The 19038-nt window shown below is 52.8% G+C and overlaps 4 non-coding genes across 4 annotated transcripts; 2 read left to right on the top strand and 2 right to left on the bottom strand.

Annotated features, from left to right (window-relative positions):
• Nucleotides 1–2678: 2678 nt before the first annotated feature.
• TRNAP-UGG (transfer RNA proline (anticodon UGG)) lies at nt 2679–2753 on the bottom strand. Its single transcript has one exon. It is a non-coding gene; the product is annotated as a tRNA-Pro (tRNA).
• A 2050-nt stretch (nt 2754–4803) lies between these two features.
• Nucleotides 4804–4875, top strand: TRNAE-UUC (transfer RNA glutamic acid (anticodon UUC)). Its single transcript has one exon. It is a non-coding gene; the product is annotated as a tRNA-Glu (tRNA).
• Nucleotides 4876–7715: 2840 nt separating this feature from the next.
• On the bottom strand, nt 7716–7789 carry TRNAM-CAU (transfer RNA methionine (anticodon CAU)). The gene has a single exon. It is a non-coding gene; the product is annotated as a tRNA-Met (tRNA).
• Nucleotides 7790–8515: 726 nt separating this feature from the next.
• Nucleotides 8516–8589, top strand: TRNAD-GUC (transfer RNA aspartic acid (anticodon GUC)). The gene has a single exon. It is a non-coding gene; the product is annotated as a tRNA-Asp (tRNA).
• Nucleotides 8590–19038: the final 10449 nt, after the last annotated feature.

Raw genomic sequence — 19038 nt, forward strand, 5'->3', positions numbered from 1 at the left:
CTGCTCTACTTACTTAATTCTTAATTCAGAAATTCAACAACCCTCCCTTGAAGGGCCAAAACAACAGCAGAGTAGCAGGTCAAAAAGAGAGAGAGAACTGAAACCGAAGATACTTGGGTTGGGAGAACTCTTCTACAGTACTCCATTAACAGAATAAAAGTATAGACCAATCAGCCTTCCTTATTGTCCAAGATCATTACTAAAGTGTTGGCCAACAGACTAGTACCAGTGGTGGATAGGAGAGTAAGTCCCAGACAGCTAAGATAAACTCCCGGGTAGTGTTGTCACTGCACAAGAGGTGCGTAACAGGTGTAAGCAAAGAAGAGAGCATAACACTGGATTTAGAAAACGAGCATATGATATGGTGAGACAACTTTCTCTTTTTTGAGGTGAGATGCTAGCCAGCCCTCTATTCATGGGTGAGATATCGACTTTACAGCGTTACCACGTACCAAATCGTTCACTCTATCAGGCAGCCGGAAGTGCATCTCTTCTTTTTGCAGGACTTCTTCCTAGCTCCGTGGAACGAAGAGTTGGAACGAATAGTAGAATGTTGGGCAGCAGGAAAGACTAGTTACAGAAAAGCCAGCCCCAGTTCATTCTGGCTATTGCATCCGTGGAATGCATAGTTAGCTCCGTTTTCAAGTCCCACCCTACCTACTTATTAGCTTGCCCTGTTTCTAATGCGCTGTGGACCTTGCTTGTTGGCTTCGTCGACCAATTCAATTCCTTGTGTCGGCTCCGATCTAACTAGTAAGAAGAAAGATAGATATATAGAATTGGGTGGGCAGAGTTGGCTTGCTTCCAAGAGAATAAACACCTGGCGACTCGAAAACATGATGCGCTAGGTTTCGATCAGTTAATCGAGATAGGCTGTACTTTTCATTCGATTTTGTTACCACGTGCTTTTCACTTCATGATCATGGCTCATTTTCCTAGAACACCACAAAAAATCTCCCTACCAGTTTTATGAGAGTGCTCAGTCAACTTCCTATAAGAGTTCTGCTTTTGCTAATCAAAGACAGACATCAATCCCTCATCCTACTCTGTCTGTCAGTCGGTTACTCAGTTCTGTTAGCTACTCACGTGTCTATACTAAGCTAAGATATTCCTCATTCTTGCACAGGACAGGACAGGAGAGGGGATTGCCTTAGCTACCGGTACCGAACTCCGATCAAACTAAAACGAAAAGCTTAACCGATTCTTGTAGAGTCCTTAGCATTAGATAATGCATGCGCACACAAGAGGAATGAACTTGCCTTCTAGTGATTTGGAAGGATTGAGTCGGCTGCCCCCAGCCTCGCCCCGCATCGCCCTCCGGGGGTAGTTACGCCAGTGGAACCAACTCACAAAGCAGCCCAAAAGCAGGAACTTTTCTTGATTGAATTGGTTTAAAGGTAATTCATCAATCCTTAAATTATTCCAGGATTCTTTTGGGATGCTATCCACCCTTTGATTTACGAATTGGCTATAATATTTACTCTGGATCCCTTCCAGCTGCAAGTCAAGAAGGATCCTTTGAAACATTTTAGGATTATACTCACAATTGGTTTGGGGGTTTCGTATTGCATTGCCCGCACTATCCATATCCTGGAACAGGATTGATTTGGCCATGGAAAGGGCCAGCTAAACGCCTAAGCTCTGAAAGTACGGATTGCTTCCCTTCATAGATTTTATTAGTTAATTTGAGAAGTTCCTCTGGGCTCCTGGTCCTTTCCAGATACTACAAACTCAAATTATGAAATATGAGATCCCTGCTACTCAGAGTCAGAGACCCGAAAGGACGTGGTGGACTCCCTGGTTCCCCCTCATCTGCAGGAGAAATTGAAGAAGGTGCAGCCCCGCCCCCTGCGGAGTGACTCGGGGCCGGCGGTGGAGTAGTACCTGACTGGGTCGAGTAGGCACCCTCCTCAGGGCTAAGTGGCGGATCTAGAAAATAGTCTGAGCCGTCAAGAACTATTTCAGGGGGCAGACCCGAGTGCTCTATTGGAGCTTTGCCCTTGCCCTTATCTGGTGCTTGACAGGTAGACTATAAAGAGATTCAGTACAGCAAGCCTGACACTCATATTTATTAATATAATGGGGACCCAGAGAAAGATAATAGAGAGCCATCTGCCAATAGGCAGAATAGATTCCACACTCACTTCAGATTCTGGGTGGGTAAAGGGAAACGTGATCTCTATTCTGAGAGGGAGCGCGGTCGAGCATAGACTCGGCAACAACCAATACATCCAATACCACAGTAGGCCCACGTACTACAGCTTAAATGTACTGTATGTGCCATCATAAACCATTTCAGTCGTAGTACCTAACCTACCAGGCACTTGTTTGCCACCAAGATAACCTAATTAACGTGAAACCAACTGTATTTCCGCTGTAGTACCTACCAGGCTTGTAACCAAGCTAAGTGAAATTGAAAAACATTTTCGCTGTACTACCGCTCGTGTAACCGACGTAATCGGTCTTAAACACCTATAATATAAGGAACTCGTGTACAACCATAACATTTATATATTTCACAGGTGTACCACCGTAACCAATTTCACTCGTGTACTACAAAGAAGAAAAGAAAAAAAGAAAATTATAGCTTTCTTTTTTTTTGGTGCGTGCTTTTCGCCTGCCTTCCCGACCACGGATAGGCTACGGGGCTTTGCACTTCGGCCCCTGTGAATACCACATCAAGGTGACAGGATTCGAACCTATGGCCCTCTGTACCCAAAACAGATGCGCTGACCAGACTGCGCTACACCTCGTCTCCCCCCCCGGAACATATGGTATGGATCTACCCGATCGAAAAAGACTCGAACCGCAGTCGCCCACCCCGCGGCACAGGGAGGCGAGAACCACCGCTTTTAGGAAATAAGCCTACAATTTTATTTGATTCTCGTCTCGTTTCACTTGCATTTTCTTTCGGAATGACTTGATCGTTCTGAGAGTGGAATCGAACCACTCACTCCGGAAGGATTTAGAGTCCAAAGGGCCCAGCGAAAGAAGTCCCACGCCAGCAGCCTGCCAGAACCATTAATACAGGGTTTGATCCACTGAACACCCACACAATCTCGATTTGACAGATCATCGCCATCTCTTTGGACATGCATGTGTTAAGCAAATGGACTGAACTGAATGAAGAGTGATGTCACATCGCATTTTCGATCTTAGGCGAACGATGGGTTACCGGGTCTACGACCTCGCAAGGCACTACTGTAGACCTCTTTGGGCCAGACGCTTTCTCAATCAAAAATGGAAAGAAGGAGTGAGTCTATCACCTACGTCATTTCTCAAGCAAAAATGGAAGCATTAAGTCATCGTTCCGTCATACAACATCTAAGGTCATCCCTTACGACTTCCCTACATCACCCTTCTAAGCTCCTTTGCCCTATGACAAAAGTCTACTTTGAATGAATGATCATTTTACGGTTCGATTCCGGCTCGTGACATGAAGAAGAAGTCCCAAACAGGGATCAGATGAGTTTGCACAGCGTTACTTTTTGTTCTTCGTTGACGGAAAATCAAACGGTTCCCGGTCTTTTCAGAAGACTATGCTTACTTTCTTTTCTCTTACCGGTCTTTTCAATCAAGGAAATGTATTCCGTTCCTCGAATCGGGACTTTCTTTGTCGAGGATCTCTGGTACTCCATCGAGTTTCCGTTTCTTCTTCTAATGGCTGTGTCCGTCTAAGGTGGCTGGCTATTTGAGCGATTTAAGTATCGCGGTTGTCTTGAGCTCTGGATTGATGGACGGGGCTAGGTTCAATTTCAACTCGGAGATAGCCGGGTCTATAGCTATAGTAAGAGCCGCTTTGTGAACAGCATCGGATAACATAGCAAGGGTAGCCGCAATAGAGCAATTATGCCTTAAGCCCAAAACTCTTCCTTTCGGGGAAGGAAGAAAAGACTTTTCTTATTCCAAGCCAGCTACGGGACAAGTGAAACGGGCAGTTAGTTCAGTGAGGACAGCAGTTCCAGCAAAGACAGTGGAATGGTAAAGCTGTTCATTCTCAACGGGAAAGGATTTCTCTATTGCAACGGGGCTAGTTTCAACAAGGTGAGCAAAGCTAGATACTTAGGCTTGTCCAGTTGTTCCACCAACCCCTGCTCCCGACCCAGGTACATTCTTCTTGGCAGCTCAAGACCTTTCTTGTTCCTTGCTCCCGTGGATCGATACTAGTTACTTACCTTTAATCTTAGCTTAGTGTCTTTTACCTAACCTACTCGCTCGCCGAGCTTTTTTTATCTTGGTTATTGGCTTTTTTACTCAAGTTAGAGCTTTTCTTTCCTGGCTTTTTCACTCGAGTTGTTCGCTTGGCTTTAGCTCATTTTTTTGTCCATTTCTTCTCTTTACAGATCCCCTCGAAGTATCCAGAAGAATGGCAATGCAAAATAATAGCAATAGTCGTCTCGTAGGTGCTGGTGAAAGAATAGCTTATGGGGCTGGAGTCAAAGGAGCTTTCATAGACATAGAAATCATAATAGAAAGAGCAGGCCTGCGAGCAGCGAGTGCCCTTTGTAAGTTGCGAGCCTGCCTGTCAAACCATAGGCGCCTTACCGCCCCCCCTTTCTTTTTTGAATTAGAAAGAAGGGGATGAAAGACAAAGAAAGAGATCAGGTTATTTATGATCGGAGAAAAGGAAGGGGCGTGGTTGATGTGTCACTGGGAACCCGTAGGAAGGGGAGACGACCGGCCTCATTCACATCTGAAATCGCCAACATGAACACAAACGAAATCGTCGAATTTCGTATAGAAAGAAAAGGAACCACTTCTATTCTCTTCTCTTTTCTTAGGTATATGAAGAATTGCTTTTTGGTCCCTTTCGTCCAGTGGTTAGGACATCGTCTTTTCATGTCGAAGACACGGGTTCGATTCCCGTAAGGGATATTACTTCATCCTGGCCTTCAAATCGTTGGTGCTGATTATCATATAATCTCCTTGCTTTGGAGTGAAGAAAAGAAGTTCGATCAGTTCATTCAATTAGGAAGCGTCAGACTAGGCCTTTCTTTCAACGAATGTCTCATTCTAATCTACCTACCCGGATCCCTTTGCTACTAAGCGAGCCAACTATCTATCGACAGACCCATCAGCTTTGCACTTAACTAACCCATTTATTTCCAACAGTTTGACGCCCCATTCCTCGTTTTCCCACTTGTACTTCTATGCCTTGCCCCATAGAGAGGAGTCTTCTTTCTTCGGAAAAACGGCTGAATTCGATTAAGTATTCCCATAGAGAAAAAAGCCCACTAATAACTGGAGCTGGAGGTAGTAGCCCTTCCTCTTTGGTCTAGTTGACCGCAGCACCCATTGCCGAAAGCAGCTCATACGGGGGTATTTCCTTGGCCAACGCTTCTAGTAGGAGGCATATTCCTTTCTCCCGAGGGTGAGGTTTCTCACTTTTGCCTATGGCTGGCATAACCAAATCTAGAGCGGAGTGAGCCAATCCATTTGTAACCGTTTCAAAGTCTTCTGCGGCATCTTCTGGATCAGAATCTCCTGCTCAACCGAGAATGAATTCATTTTCATTGTATTATGTGGCAGTCCCACTACTTTCAACCATGGAAGCGAATCGATGATCCTGTCCAGAGTATCTTTATGAAGAATATCCTAGCCTAGTCATAGCTTTCTTTGTAAATGATCTCTCCTCTGCATCGCTGGAAAAGTTCTCAACCGGATTATCGGAGAACAACCGCACTCAACCAAGAACTTCCCCTTCCCCCATTTCCCTGTCTTCGCTATTTTGCTTTTCTACTGCTTGCTCCCCGAGCTCCCTATCCGAGTAAGTCCTACCTTCCTGGTTGGCAAGTAGTAAACCCTACTTCCCTTTCAAATCCTTGATTTGATCATCTTCATTCCATGGTGGACGGAGGAAAACTAGTTACAAATGTTCTTTGCTCGTGATACTTTGAATTGAAAGAGGAACGCTTGCAACGATAGCCCTTGTCAAGCAAAGCATCCTAGTGTGAAAAAGCAAGAAAATGCACTGACTGGCCCTGCCTTCAGCCGTACTCTCCTTTCATCTGGGTGGGTACTAGTTTGAAAGCAGGAACTCGGAAAGGAGGCACGGTTTTAGCAAGAAGCAAGGAATTCCAATTCATAGGAAAGCCAGCCCTTCGAAGAAAACGGAAGTGCTAGCAACGAAAGCAGCAGGGCCACGAATCGGATTAACAGATAGGGATCAGGTTGTTGTTGAAGTTCAGTAAAGAGCAGGGCCAAGCCAAGCCGGATTAGCAGAAGAAAAAAAGAAAGAGAAGGGATACCCTTGCATCCCTTCTCTTTCCATTTTCAATATTACAGATTATCTAATCTTTGTTGCTGCTTAGGACTAGGCGAACATCAGATGAGATGAAAGCTAGTACTACCTCATACGATACGGTGAAGAAATTCTAATCTGCTCTAGAAAACCACTTTTCATGTTCCAGATATAGCACGTAGGTTGTGACTCCACATGGGGAGCTGAGGGACATAACATGATAATAGAAGGTCATCCTAGGTAGAGCTGTAGCACAGATCCACGGAGCGGGAGGTAAGAGGAAAAGAAAAGAATACCACCATAAAAGAAAATTGTGCCCTCTTGAGCCCTAAACCTAGGAGCAATGGTTTCTCTCCTTCCCAAACTGCAACCGCAACCAGTTCTAATTCAAACAGTGTGGTGGAGTTCAATCAGAAACTCTCCTTCATCCCTCTTCAAATGCATTCCTCACTACGAGATTGAATATGTTTTCCCAGCCTCCCACCAGTAGGCGAATCCCTCCAACCAATGACTACACTACCTTGGTTATCCGCTTTCATGTCTTGGATTGAGCTTTCTAACTCTTATTATAGTTGGGTGGGCGGAAAGAAAGGACAAGATTCCTGCTTCGTTCAAAGTCCTAGTCCTGTCTCCTGATATCTCGCCCGCTATTTCTATCTCCGCTAAACCTAGTCACTTGGCTAGCTATACTTCTATAGGAACTATCTAAGCTATACTTTACTTGACATGACTGCCTATCCTGGAACTAAAAGTCTTAAATACGTCTCTCTTGGCTACCCGTGACTTGCGTTGACCTATCCCTACTACTTGGTTATTAGCTTACCCTTTTATACCTATTAGAAACCCTAGCTAGCTTGTAAACACCTATCTCGTGCTTTACTTCTATACTGACCTAAACGTGAACTGAACAATATGCCTACCTTTTTTATGTTTCTCAACAATAAGCATCCCGTGGTGACAACAAACCATATGCCAACAAACAACTCCTTAAAATGCTTATATGTATACAGCTTGGCCTTGCTATTCACAAATGTCTATCAGCTTCTCCTGCTTCTATACTTGCCTATCTGTGACATGACCTATTCCTACTTGCTTTGTCAACTACTTTACGATACTTAACTTAACTTTACGATACTTTACTTTATCCCCAGACCTATAAACAATGGGTCTCAATTCGGGAGGAAGAACCGGTAAATTGTACATACGAATGTCAATCTTCATTTAATACACTGGTAGGGGTCGATCAGGCAAATCCCAAAGCCCCGAACTGCTCTACTGATCTTCTCTCTCTTCAGACTCACTGAACCAGACTCCTTTTGCACTGAGAACACAATTAAGAACCCTCCTTCTCACATCACAAGAAGGCAAACCTTGTACGTTGATCGAATCTTCTTTCGCATCCAGAAGAGAGGCTGTGGGCTATCCGAGAGAGTGGTTCAGGTGACTACCGGAGTCATTGATTAAGCAGGTCAGATGGGCTTAGTAGGGCTCGAACCTACAATATCACCGTTATGAGCGGTACGTTTCAACCAATTAAACTATAAGCCCAATCGGATCTCTACATGCCGGGAAGAGCGGACAGAAAGAGGAGACCCTTTGCTCTATCTCCTTCTTCCTCTTCCCGGGGCCCCGGAGGGCAAGCCCTATTAAAGAAGCTAAGTGACTTTCGTCACTCAAGTAGTGAGTTTGAGAGTGGCCGTTAGGGCGACCACTTGTACTTCTAGGCCTTGGCGACCTATAGTCTTGTTACGCAACACAGCTTCACTCGATTCAGTAAATCAATAGTTCAAACCAGCCCACTAATAGCTTAGATAGTGGCCCTTCCACTTTGGTTTGGTATAGTTGACCCTACCTATTGACTCAAGGTAAGACCTCTGACTCAAGGTTCATAGGAAGGGGGAACCCAGACGTAGTGGGATGTAGGCTTCAGTTGTTTTGGTACTTTTGCACTACCTACGTCTTATTATTTATTTTGTAACCGGCTTTTCACCGGCAGGTCAGTAGGCCTTTTAGAAGGCGAACAAACGAAAGTTCTCCGCGGGCGCTAGCGCTATCTTGTTCGCTTTTGTCAACTGAAGTCGCGCGTAGCGCCAACTAACTGATAGCTGATAGAGCGCGGAGCCCCGAGTCTAAGCGAGCAGAGCCATTTCTTTGTCGTCAAAAGAAAAAAAAGTACTAAAGGCGAAGGGCATTCTGTTGTACAGCTACTTTGGTTTTGGTATAGTTACAAAGGTAACCGGTAGGTGACTGTTGAATCGACAGTAGTTACGAAAGGGGGAAATAGCTCAGTTGGTTAGAGTGCTGGTCTGTCACGCCAGAAGTCGCGGGTTCGAACCCCGTTTTCCCCGCACGATCTTCCTCTTCCTGCCCGACTCATTTTGTCTTCACTGGAAGCTGCTGATCCCAGCGTAGCATTCAAGACAATTGTTCCTTCTTCGGTCTCCCTCCACCCCCTTCGTTTGTTGTGGGTCGCGTCTCACCGCAGGCAATTAATGAAAATGAATGAGTGAAGATCTTCCTTCCCCCCTTGTGTCTTACCAAGGACTGAGTTCCCACTTGTGGCGAAAAAAAAGTATACCATCCCACCCGGCCTCCCCCCGGGGGGTTAAGGTTCCTCTCGGAGACTGCCAGTCTACAAGAAGCTGGCAGAGCTTTAGCCATTGGACCACATCCATCCATCCTCCTACCTAAACAGTGACGCCTTTTCTTGTTCGTTCTTCGAATTACGCTAGTGGAGACTAATTCCTTCCGGCTAATGAAGATACTACCCCAGTCTTCCCATTCATTCCCAGTGGATCCTTTTCATTGAACGAACCAAGTTCACCTATACGAGAGTGAGGAATAGAAATCCTACAATCAACTTCCTGGAGGCGGGGTTAATGCGACGGGATAAGTGGTTCGCGGGGTTAATAGAAATCCTACAATGCCTGCCCTGCCGCGGAGTTAATGCGACGGGACGAGTGGTTCGCGGGGCAGCCATTGTGCGTGCGCGAGTCGTTCGAGGGACGGAACACGGGCGCGTCGTCTTCACGCCATGGGAGAGGGCTCCCCTGCTGCTCCAGGAGGGGACATGAGCCTGCAGACGATTTGACTGCTGCCTCCGCCCGCCTGCTGCTGCCATTACTGTCGGCCCACTTTTGGCCATATCGACCGTCGCGCCTTCTCCCGCGGCTGACTGACCTGTGACTGATGTGCTTGGTTGGCACTGTTGGGCCATGTGCAGGGTTGCCTCGAGTCGTGGCACCGGTTCCTCAGTCGAGAAGGCGCGGCACTGGCGCAAGTGGCAGTGTAGTTTTTCGCACGTAGTAACCGGCGCGCCGGTTACATGACGTATGGGCCTGGGCCTCCATGCTGGATGCATCAAAGTCGAAAGGGCGCGTCCCATGGTGCAGTTGCATGCCGCCTGCATGGCGGTCCGCCCTTTCACCCGCTGGTTTAGGCGAAGGTGGAGGAGTGCTTGTAACCGCTGGGCGGTTACACGCTCCGCGCGCGGCGGTTTGGCTTCTTCTGTCCCAGGCCAGCTTGCATGACGTGTGGGACCCAGCCCCCGTGTCGTAGGGGGAGGACCCTAGAGCGCGTTGGTGAAGACTTAGTCCGCGATGCCTGAGGACGCGAGTGGGGAGAGTCGCCTTTAAAAAGGGATCGACCCCCTGGGTGGCAGCCACGCCTTCTCACTCCCCTCATGCATTGCGCCCTTCCACCTTCCGAGCCCCCGGATGGGGAGCGCCCACGTTGCTTTCGTCTTGCTGCTGTTGAAGAGCGCAACTTCGCGGAGGTTGGCACCTTTCAGCCATTGCTCGGCTTCAAGGATTTTCATCAGGCAGCCCGGCTGCATCCCCTCACCAATGGTCACGCAGGAGGGTGACCACCGGTTCGATGGTGGGGAGAAGCAAGCTGGGTTGCGGCCTCTGCCCCGCCCTCAGCTTCAAGGATCTTCATCATCCTTGCAGGGGAGGAGGGCGGGGCGAGCCGGGGCCTGCCTTCACGTGGGCTGGCGTCCCTCTTCTTCCTCCGGCATCTGGGGGTGGAAACCATCCTCCAGCTCTGTGGAGGAGGCGTCCTCCAGCCATGCGGGGGGAAGGCGAACTGCTACTGCCCGGCCAGGGTGCAGCATTCCGTCCTCTGCCCGGGCGACTGTGGCCGACCGCACCAGAGGGTCTCACAACACGTCGTACGCCGCGAGGGCGGTACTCGTGTTCTGGGATGGTCCCGTTCTCGTTTTCGTGGCGAGGACGGGAGTGAGGACCTGCCGGTGTGCTTTGGGGTGGCCGGCGCTTGTTGGTGCGGTGTTGGTGGGCAGGTGGACGCCGCCGTCGGTGCTGAGGTGGTGGCAGCCAGAGAAGGTTTCTCCGCCGACGAGATCGTCAGCGCCACCTGCGCTCCGGGCCCCCGGCTCTTTGGCTTTAATATCTAGTTCTCGTCCTCCGCAAGGGGACGCGAACGAGAGCCTTCCAGCGGTAGCGTTCGCCCTGGGACCATCGCTGCTGCTGCAGAGGTCGCCGGCGAGTCACCCGGAGTTTGTCGTCCCGCAGGCCCTCCGATGTGGGGGTTGTTCGTACCCGCGGGAGTGGAACCGGAGTTCCGTTTGTAATGGCACCTTGAGTGCCGGTGTCTGTTCATTGTGGCTGTCGGGGCCTGAACATTTAGGTATTTGGGTGTAATACCGTGTTTCTTCCTTGTTTCGAGCACCAGGTCTCGCCTGTCGGCTAGCTGAACCGCTTAACCAAGTGTGAGTTGCCCTGTGCGGAAGGTGACGAGTGAGGTATCCGTATCCCAGAGGCGTAGGAGTCCCTCGGCTCAGTCGACCTTGCCACCCAAGGCTTCTCTTGCTCAGTTAAAGAAACCCTCGGCCGCTCTGCGATGAGCCGGAGCTGGAGGCAGCGGTGTCAGCGTGGACAGAGGCGAAGTCGGCTCGAGAAGAAGCTTCGTCGGCCCAAGAGCAGGGGACTTCCTAGGCCGAGGAGGCGTAGCGGCGGCGGCTGGAACCTGGCTAGGTCGTCCACTGCCGGGACCAACCCCGGAGTCGGGCTGCCGAGGCCATGAGCCAAGCTGATGTCCTCGGAGGACAGCTGGCTGAGGCTACGGAGCGGCTGGTCAAGCCGTCTGCTCGGGCCGGGTTCCTGGAGGAGACCCTGGCAGCGATGGCCCAGGCACGGTGCTGACATCTTCATTCGAGGTGGAGATCCTCCGACCGTGTCGCCGTCCGAGGCCGGGTCAGATTCTGCTGAAGGTGGAGTCGAGGCCGAGGGTGCTGCTGCTCCCCCTGTTGATGTCTGAACCTCTAGGAACAGTTTGTCTGTAGTGTGCGTATGTTTTTTGCGGCTGCCAAGGCCCAAACATATCATTGTCGTGTTATAAAGCTGCGTTTCTTTTCCTCTTGTTTTGAGTATCAGGACTTGTTTGTCGGTAGCAGAATCACTTATCCGAGCGAGAGTTACTTATCGTGGAAGGTGATGAGTGAGGTATCCGTATCCCGGAGGCGTAGGAGTCCCTCGGCTCGGTCGGCCTTGTCGCTTATGTGCACTCTTACTCATTCGTAGGATTCTGTTATCGATATAGTCGAGAAGGCACGAAAATCGTTCTGGCAAAAAAGTTTTTGAGCGTTAAGACTTGTTCGGTCAGCGGAATCGCTTATCCGAGCGTGAGTTACTTATCGCAGAAGGTGATGAGTGAGGTATCCGTATCTCGGAGGCGTAGGAGTCCCTCAGCTCGGTCGGCCTTGCCGCTTACATGTACTCCGTCGTTTTCAGGATCCCACTATCGAAGTAGTCGAAAAGCGCGAAAGATGTTCTGGCAGAACGACTTTTTCCGAGGAAAATTTCGACGCAGAGGGGGTTCCCCCCTTCTAGCCCCCGAGGGAGGGTCGGGCTTTGCCGAGGCAAGACTGACCCTTCCTTGACGGTTAGACTCTACTTGTGTATGTAAAGAGAACGAGGTATATAAATGACTTGAAAACATCTTAAGGGTAAAAGCGACGTAGCTGTCGGATCTTCCAAGCGTTGTTGTAGACCTCGCCTTGACTGTTGGCCAGCTTGTATGTTCTGGGCTTCAAAATCTTGGCGATGATGAACGGCCCTTCCCAGGGAGGTGTGAGCTTGTGGCACCCTCGGGCGTCTTGTCGTAGCCGAAGCACCAAGTCCCCCACCTGGAGGTCTCGGGACCGAACCCCTCGGGCGTGGTAGCGTCGCAGAGACTGCTGATACTGTGCCGAGTGGAGTAAGGCCATGTCCCGAGCCTCTTCCAGTTGGTCCAGTGAGTCTTCTCGGCTGGTCTGGTTGATTCGGTCGTCGTACGCCCTTGTCCTCGGGGAACCGTATTCTAAGTCTGTGGGCAAGATAGCCTCGGCCCCATAGACTAGAAAGAACGGCGTGAAGCCCGTGGCTCGGCTTGGCGTCGTTCTCAGACTCCAGACCATCGAGGGGAGTTCCTTCATCCATCGCTTGCCGAACTTGTTGAGGTCGTTGTAGATCCTCGGCTTAAGTCCCTGCAGAATCATGCCGTTGGCACGCTCTACCTGCCCATTCGTCATGGCGTGAGCTACGGCGGCCCAGTCCACCCGGATGTGGTGGTCCTCGCAGAAGTCCAGGAACTTCCTACCAGTGAACTGGGTGCCGTTGTCGGTGATGATGGAGTTCAAGACCCCAAAGCGATGGGTGATGTTGGTGAAGAACGCCACCGCCTGTTCGGACCTGATGCTGTTTAGGGGTCGGACCTCGATCCACTTGGAGAATTTGTCGATAGCGACCAGCAGGTGCGTGAAGCCCCCGGGTGCCTTCTGCAAGGGACCGACGAGGTCCAGACCCCACACAACAAACGACCAGGTGATGGGTATTGTTTGTAGGGCCTGAGCGGGCAGGTGTGTCTGCCTTGCGTAGAATTGACACCTTGTCTGGTGCGTACAATCCTAGTGGCGTCGGCCACCGCGGTTGGCCAGTAGAAACCTTGTCGGAAGGCGTTTCCAACGAGGGCTCGAGGTGCTGCGTGATGACCGCAAGCCCCCGAGTGTATTTCTTGCAATAGCTCATGACCTTCGGTGATGGATATGCATAGTTGGAGGATGCCTGAGGGGCTGCGGTGGTAGAGCTCCTTTTCGTCACCCAGCAAGACGAACGACTTGGCGCGCCGCGCCAGTCGCCGAGCTTCGGCTCTGTCGAGGGATAGCTCCCCTCGGTGGAGATATTGCAGGTACGGGGTCTGCCAGTTTTGATTAGGCGTGACCCCATTCCGCTCTTCCTGGACGCGCAGTGCCTCACCCTCGGCGGCCGAGGCCTCCCTGGGCTCAGGCGTGTCGTCGGTCTTGACGAAGGGTTGATGTAGGTCTCGGGAGAAGACGTCCGGGGGAACCGTTGTCCGTCCCGAGGCTATCTTAGCCAGCTCGTCCGCAGTCTCGTTGTACCATCGAGCGATGTGGTTGAGCTCGAGCCCGTAGAACTTGTCTTCCAGGTGCCGAACCTCGTCGCAGTAGGCCTCCATCTTCGGGTCACGGCAGTAGGAGTTCTTCATGACTTGGTCGATGACAAGCTGTGAGTCGCCACGAGCGTCGAGGCGCCGAACCCCTAGCTCGATGGCGATGCGCAACCCGTTAACCAGAGCCTCGTACTCGGCCACGTTGTTTGACGCCAGGAAATGGAGGCGCAACACGTAGCGAAGGTGCTTCTCGAGGGGTGAGATGAAGAGCAGGCCCGCACCCGCTCCTGTTTTCATCAGCGGCCCGACGAAATACATGGTCCAGAGTTCCGGTTGGATCGAAGCTGCTGGAAGCTGGGTGTCGACCCATTCAGCCACAAAGTCTGCCAAGACTTGGGACTTGATGGCCTTCCGAGGAGCGAACGATATTGTCTCGCCCATGATCTCCACCGCCCATTTTGCAATCCTACCCGAGGCCTCTCGGCACTGGATGATCTCCCCCAGGGGGAAGGATGACACCGCAGTCACCGGATGAGACTCGAAGTAGTGTCGCAACTTTCGCCGCGTCAGAATTACTGCATACAATAGCTTTTGAATTTGCGGGTAGCGGATTTTGGTCTCGGACAGTACTTCACTGATGAAGTAGACCGGCCTCTGGACGAGCAATGTATGCCCTTCTTCTCGTCTCTCGACCACGATCGCGGCGCTGACCACCTGAGTGGTTGCGGCTATGTAGATCAAGAGGGGTTCTCCGGCAGCGGGGGGCACCAGGATGGGCGCGCTTGTAAGGAGCGCCTTTAAGTTCCCGAGGGCTTCCTCGGCCTCGGGGGTCCAAGTGAAGCGCTCGGTCTTCCTTAAGAGGCGGTACAGGGGTAGGCCTCTTTCGCCGAGGCGCGAGATGAAGCGGCTCAGATCCGCAAGGCATCCCATAACCCTCTGTACTCCTTTCAAGTCCTTGATAGGCCCCATGTTGGTGATGGCCGTGATTTTCTCCGGGTTGGCCTTGATGCCCCGCTCGGAGACGATGAACCCCAGGAGCATGCCTCGGGTGAATCCGAAGACACACTTCTCGGGATTGAGTTTCACGCCCTTCGCTCTCAGACACTTGAATGTCGTTTCAAGGTCAGTGAGGAGGTTGGAGGCTTTCCTCATCTTGACTACGATGTCATCGACGTAAGCCTCGATCGTTCGGCCAATGTGCTCTCCGAACACGTGGTTCATGCACCTTTGGTATGTCGCGCCTGCATTCCTCAAACCAAATGGCATAGTAATATAGCAGTACCTGCCAAAAGGTGTGATGAAAGAGGTCGCGAGCTGGTCGGACTCTTTCATCTTGATTTGGTGATACCTTGAGTAGGCATCGAGGAATGACAGGGTTTCGCACCCAGCACTGGAATCCACGATTTGATCGATGCGAGGCATAGGGTAGGGAACCTTCGGACATGCTTTGTTTAGACCAGTGTAGTCTACACACATCATCCATTTCCCACCTTTCTTTTTCACAAGCACAGGGTTGGCTAGCCATTCGGGATGGAATACCTCTTTGATGAACCCTGCAGCCATCAGCTTGTGGATTTCCTCGCCTATGGCTCTGAACTTTTCTTCGTCGAATCGGCACAGAGGCTGCTTCACGGGTCGGGCTCCAGCTCGGATATCCAGCGAGTGCTCGGCGACATCCCTCGGTATGCCAGGCATGTCCGAGGGACTCCACGCAAAAACCTCGGCGTTCGCGCGGAGAAAGTCGACGAGCACTGCTTCCTATTTGGGGTCGAGCTCGGAGCTGATTCGGACTTGCTTGGAGGCGTCGTTGCTGGGGTCGAGAGGGACAGACTTAATCGCCTCTGCTGGCTCAAAGTTGCCGGTGTGGCGCTTCGCATCCGGCACCTCCCTAGAGAGGCTCTCTAAGTCGGCGATGAGGGCCTCGGATTCGGTGAGGGCCTCAGCGTACTCCACGCACTCCACGTCGCATTCGTACGCGTGTCGGTACATGGATCCGACGGTGATGACCCCGTTGGGGCCCGACATCTTGAGCTTGAGGTAGGTGTAGTTGGGGACAGCCATGAACTTGGCGTAGCATGGTCTCCCCAGCACTGCGTGGTAGGTCCCTCGGAACCCGACCACCTCGAACGTGAGGGTTTCCTTTCGGAAGTTGGAGGGAGTCCCGAAGCAGACAGGCAGATCGAGTTGCCCGAGGGGTTGGACATGTTTCCCGTGGATGATCCCGTGAAAGGGCGCCGCACCGGCCCGGATCGTGGACAGATCAATCTACAAGAGCCCGAGGGTCTCGGCGTAGATGATGTTGAGGCTGCTGCCTCCGTCCATGAGGACCTTGGTAAGCCTGGCGTTGCCAATGACAGGATCGACAACGAGCAGGTACTTCCCTGGGCTCGGCACGCGGTCGGGGTGGTCGCCTTGGTCGAAGGTGATGGGCTTGTCGGACCAGTCTAGGTAGACTAGCGCCGCCACCTTCACCGAGCAGACCTCCCGGTGCTCCTGCTTGTGGTGCCGAGCCGAGGCGTTCGCCACCTGCCCACCATAGATCATGAAGTAGTCGTGGACCTCGGGGAACTCCTCTTCTTTGTGGCCCTCCTTCTTGTCATTGTCATGGCCTTTGCCACCTTCCGCCGGGGGCCCGACCTTATGGAAGTAGCGCCGAAGCATGACACACTCCTCAAGGGTGTGCTTGACGGGACCCTGATGATAGGTGCACGACTCCTTGAGCATCTTGTCGAACAGGTTGGCCCCTCCGGGAGGCTTCCGAGGGTTCCTGTGCTCGGCGGTGGCGACAAGATCTGCGTTGGCGGTGTCACGTTTCGCTTGCGACTTCTTCTTGCCCTTCTTCTTCATGCCACGCTGAGCGGACGCCTCGGGGATGTCTTCCTGCTGGCGTCCGTGAGGCTGCTTGTCCTTCCGGAAGATGGCCTCGACTGCCTCCTGACCAGAGGCAAACTTGGTGGCGATGTCCATCAGCTCGCTTGCCCTGGTGGGAGTCTTGCGACCCAGCTTGCTCACCAGGTCGCGACAAGTGGTGCTGGCGAGGAACGCGCCGATGACATCTGAGTCGGTGATGTTGGGCAGCTCGGTGCGCTGCTTCAAAAATAACCGGATGTAGTCCCGCAGGGATTCTCCTGGCTGCTGGCGGCAACTTCGGAGATCCCAGGAGTTCCCAGGGCGCACATATGTGCCCTTGAAGTTTCCGGCGAAGGCTTTGACTAGGTCGTCCCAGTTGGAGATCTACGCAGGAGGCAGATGCTCCAGCCAGGCTTGGGCGGCGTCGGAAAGGAACATGGGGAGGTTGCCGATGATGAGGTTGTCATTGTCTGTTCCACCCAGCTGGCAGGCCAGCCGGTAGTCCGCGAGCCACAGTTCTGGCCTTGTTTCCCCCGTGTACTTGGTATGGTAGTCGGGGCTCAGAACCGGGTCGGGAACGGCGCCCGTCGTATGGCCCGGCTGAAAGCTTGCAGACCGGGTGGTTCGGGCGAGGGGCTCCGATCCTCCCCGCTGTCGTAGCGTCCCCCACGCCTGGGGTGGTAGCCTCGGCGCACCTTCTCATCGAGGTGGGCTCGACGGTCGCGGCGGTGGTGCTCATTGCCGAGGTGACCCGGGGCTGCAGGCGTTGCGTCCCGCGTGCACCCGGTGTGGACCGAGGCTTCCCACATGAATCGGGAAGTCGCGGCGCGATGCTCCGAGGGGTACCCTTGCCTTCGGGAGGCAGAGCTTTCGGCCCGCCGGACCGTGACATCCTCTAGGAGATTCTTGAGTTCTCCCTAGATACGCCGCCCCTCGGTGGTGGATGGCTCCAACATCGCTTGGAGTAGTATTGCTGCTGCAGCCAGGTTTTGGCCGACCCCACTGGAAGCCGGGGGCAGCCTTGCCCTGGCATCGTCAGCGACGCGGTGCTGGACGTCCTGGGCCGGATGACGCATTTCTCTGGCTGGTGCTCGGCCTGCCCACTCCTACCCGATGTTCTGCCGGAGCTGCACAAGTTGTCCTGCTTCCTCGTCGAGCTTGGCCTGCATCTCACGGATTTGTTCGAGCTGTGTGTCCTGACCCCCCGCAGGGACTGGGACCACAACTAGCTCCCGAAGGATGTCAATGCGAGGCATAGGCCTAGGGGGATCGTCGTCCTCCGGCATACCAAGGTGGTTGCCTTCGTCGAGACCCCCTAGATCGACGTGGAAACATTCGCGACTTGGGCCACAGTCCTCGTCGTCAAGGCTGTGGCCACCATCGAAGTAATCGGAGAGGCAGTAGTCACATGCGGTCATGAAGTCTCGCATGGCACTGGGGTTACCGAGCCCGGAGAAATCCCAACCAAAGTCGGGTTCGTCATCTTCCTCGGAACCCGGGGGCCTGTAGGTCGAGACGGCCGTTAGTCGGTACCAGGTTGACCACATATGGTACCCCGGAAGGTTTGGATATGCCTTTATGAAAGCGTCCACCAAAGCGGGGTCACTTGGTGGGTCGAAGGTGAATCTAAAAGGCACAGGGTGGAAGACGGACGGTACCTCTTGATCGACGGATGGTGACGAAGTCGCGTCAGGGACGGACTGCACCGTTATCTCAGGTACGAGGCTAACACCCAGCAAGTCCTTCGCGAGCGTGCTGGCATCATCCGTCCACTTGGGGTTGGCGTGTTGCGGGGAAATGACGCTCGTCTTCGTCTCAGACGCGAGGTCAACGCCCGATGTGTCCCCCGCTGGGGCGCCAGCGTCGTCGACTCGCTCGACAGCCAACGAGTTGCCGCCTCCTGCTTGGCCATGGTTGCCCCGCCTTCTCCTCCTACGGCAGAGAAGGTGACGGGACAGACCCGGATGCTGCTCTTTCGCCATGGGGGGAAGACGTCGCCGAGTCCGCCGCCGCCGGGCGGGCTGACGGCCGTCGTTGTCGTTGTCGCGCGGCGGAGGAAGGAGTACCATGTCGTAGCTATCGTCGAGGGACATGAGCTCGAGACTCCCGAAACGGAGCAGCGTCCCGGGCTGGAGAGGTTGCTGGAGACTACCCATCTGGAGCTTGACGGGAAGCTGTTCGTCAACACGCAGCAGGCCCCTACCTGGCACGCCAACTGTCGGCGTTTCGACCCCGGGGGGTCCCTGGACCGATGAGTAAATTGTCGCTGCGTGTCCCAGCCCAGATGGGTCGGCGCGAGATGGAACACAAGGGGGGAAAAAGGGAACCGCGGCTCGTGTTATCCTGCGCCCAGGGCGGATGCGCTTGCAGTAGGGGGTTACAAGCGTTCGCGAGAGTTGGAGAGAGCCTGCTCGTCGGCTCGTCCCCCGCGCGGCCACCTTCTTGTACGAGGGCCCTGGACCTTCCTTTTATAGATGTAAGGAGAGGGTCCAGGTGTACAATGTGGGGTGTAGCAATATGCTAACGTGTCCGGCAAAGAG

Source organism: Zea mays, chromosome 3 (assembly GCF_902167145.1).
Source record: "Zea mays cultivar B73 chromosome 3, Zm-B73-REFERENCE-NAM-5.0, whole genome shotgun sequence".
NCBI classification, from domain to species: domain Eukaryota; kingdom Viridiplantae; phylum Streptophyta; class Magnoliopsida; order Poales; family Poaceae; genus Zea; species Zea mays.